This window comes from Dipodomys merriami, unplaced genomic scaffold, assembly GCF_024711535.1.
Source record: "Dipodomys merriami isolate MVZ:Mamm:240054 unplaced genomic scaffold, mDipMer1.0.p SCAF_534, whole genome shotgun sequence".
Classification (NCBI taxonomy): domain Eukaryota; kingdom Metazoa; phylum Chordata; class Mammalia; order Rodentia; family Heteromyidae; genus Dipodomys; species Dipodomys merriami.
This window is the reverse complement of record NW_027206107.1, coordinates 442,501-445,000: the sequence shown is the minus strand read 5'-3', so window position 1 is coordinate 445,000 and position 2,500 is coordinate 442,501. Positions and strand designations below refer to the sequence as shown.

Below are 2,500 nucleotides of genomic sequence, written 5' to 3'. Positions count from 1 at the left end.
GTTTTTTCTGTGCAAGGCCTGATGCTTGAACTTGGGGCCTGGACGCTGTCCCTGAGCTTCTTTTGCACAAGGAGAATTAGTGTTCTGCCACTAAAGTCACAGCTCCATTTCCTGCTTTTTTGTAGTTAATAGGGTATAAGAGTCTCACAGACTTTCCTGACCAGGCTGGCTTTGAACTGCAATCCTCAGCTCTCAGCCTCCTGAGTAGGTAGGATTATGGGCATGAGCCACCAGTGCCCAGCATTGCTTGATTCATTTTAGCATTCTAAACCTTACCAGATATTGTTCTGGAATGTATTGAAGCCCAAAGCAAAAAGAGTTAGTGCAACAAACACTCAAGGATGCGTAGAAGATCAAACTAATTCTTAAATCCCATCTCTGAAGGCCTCTTCAGGTCTCTGTTCTTTCGAAGCCAATATCTAATCAAGAAACCATAATAATTTGAACTGTGAAAGTTTAATATAAACTGTGATTAAGTATAATGGGACTTGAGAAACAAAGGATTAGCTAAGAAGAAGTTAAGAGAACTCTCAAGGTCATAGGAAGCCTGGTGTTGGTGGCTGATATCTATAAGCCTAGCTACTCAGGAGGCTGAGATCTGAGGATTGCAGTTTGAAGCCAGCTAGAGACTCTTATCTTCAATAAACTACTTAGAAAAAGCTGGAAGTAGCTCTGTGGCTCAAGTGGTGGAGCATTAGCCTTGAGCAAAAGAAGCTCAGGGACAGATTCTAGCTCAGAGTTCAAGCCCCAGGACTAACAAAAAAAAAAAATCATAGGAAAACAGATACAAAGAGGAGTCATGAATGAGGCTGGGCCTTGGTGGCTCACGTGTGTGATCCTAGCTATTCAGGAGACTTAGATCTGAGGATCAAGCTTCAAAGCCCACCTAGAAAGAGAAGTCTGTGAGACTCTCCAGTTATGCACCCAAAATGTTGAAGCAGAACTGTGGCTAACTGGTAGAATGTTAAGGACCAGGGACAGGCCCTGTGTTCAAGCCACAGTACTAGCACATGCACACAAAAATATTACTGGGCTGGGAAGGTGGCTCAGTGGTAGAGCGCTTGCCTTGCATGCCTGAGGCCCTGGGTTTGATTCCTCAGCACCACATAAGCAAAAAGAAAAAAAGCCGGAAGTGGCGCTATGGCTCAAGTGGTAGAGCGCTAGCCTTGAGCTGAAGAGCTGAGGGACAGCGCCCAGGCCCAGAGTTCAGGCCCCACGACCGGACCCCTAAAAAAAAAAAAAATGTAAAAAAAAAAATATTACTTGGCTATTATAAATTTTTTTATCAAAGTTGTATGACTCTATCACCATGAAGAATCTTTTATATTCTTTATGTCTAGACTAGCCTTGGCCAGATTCCTCCTATTTGTGCATCCCCACTTAGCTGGGATTTTAGTCTTGTGCCATGTGTCCACCTGTTGAGTGAGGTGATGGAATCCCCTAGTCTTTTTGCCCAAGCTGGCCTCAAAATTGATCCTCCAGATCTCCACCTCCTAAGTAGATAGAATTTCAGATTTGAGCCATTGTACTCCGTGTTTGCCTGCTTTTAAATGCTATATAAATTCAAACATACTTTCTATGTTGTTTAGATTTTTTTTTTTCTGGTCGGTCATGGGGCTTGAACTCTGGGCCTGGGCACTGTCCCTCAGTTCTTCAGCTCAAGGAGAATGCTCTACCACCTGAGCCACAGTGCCATTTCCAATTTTCTGGTGGTTTATTGGAGATAAGAGTCTCAGGGACTTTCCTGCCCCAGATGGCTTTGAACCATGATCCTCAGATCTCAGCCTCCTTAGTAGCTAGGATAACAGGCATGAGCTACCGGTGCCTGGCTTGTTTATAATGTTTTTTTTTTTTTTTTTGGTCCTGGGGCCTGAACTATGGGTCTGGACACTGCCCCTCAGCTCTTCAGCTCAAGGCTAGCGCTCTACCACTTGAGCCACAGCACCACGTCTGGAGTTTTCTGCTTATGCAGTGATGAGGAATCAAACCCAGGGCCTCATGCATGCAAGGCAAGCACTCTACCACTGAACCACCTTCCCAGCCCCTAGAATTTTTTTAAACCTCTCCTATCCATCAGGTTTTGCTCAAATATCTGATTTTATTTACCTGTGTTTTTAAATTTTTAATGGACTTGGAAATATATTTTATTTTTTTTTATTTTTTTTGGGTCCGGTCGTGGGGCCTGAACTCTGGGCCTGGGCACTGTCCCTCAGCTCTTCAGCTCAAGGCTAGCGCTCTACCACTTGAGCCACAGCACCACTTCAGGCTTTTTTCTTTTTGCTTATGTGGTGCTGAGGAATCGAACCCAGGGCCTCATGCATGCAAGGTAAGCACTCTATTACTGAGCCACCTTCCCAGCCCCGGAAATATATTTATGCATATGCACAATATGATGTTTTGATAGATATACATGTATATATAATGAAAGCTTTTTAGACTCGACAAATTCATGTTTATCATCTCATTCTTTTTTTTCTCTCCAAGGCAAGAACATGTAAAA

The 2,500-nt window shown here is 43.6% G+C and overlaps 1 protein-coding gene and 1 pseudogene across 1 annotated transcript in view; one reads left to right on the top strand and one right to left on the bottom strand.

Annotated features, from left to right (window-relative positions):
- LOC138811527 (zinc finger protein 585A-like) overlaps positions 1-2,500 on the bottom strand; it is a 38,106-nt gene that overhangs the window by 16,980 nt on the left and 18,626 nt on the right. The gene's annotated exons all lie outside the window — the stretch shown is intronic.
- The window catches only part of LOC138811547 (zinc finger protein 345-like), a 20,854-nt pseudogene that overhangs the window by 2,833 nt on the left and 15,521 nt on the right, over positions 1-2,500 (top strand).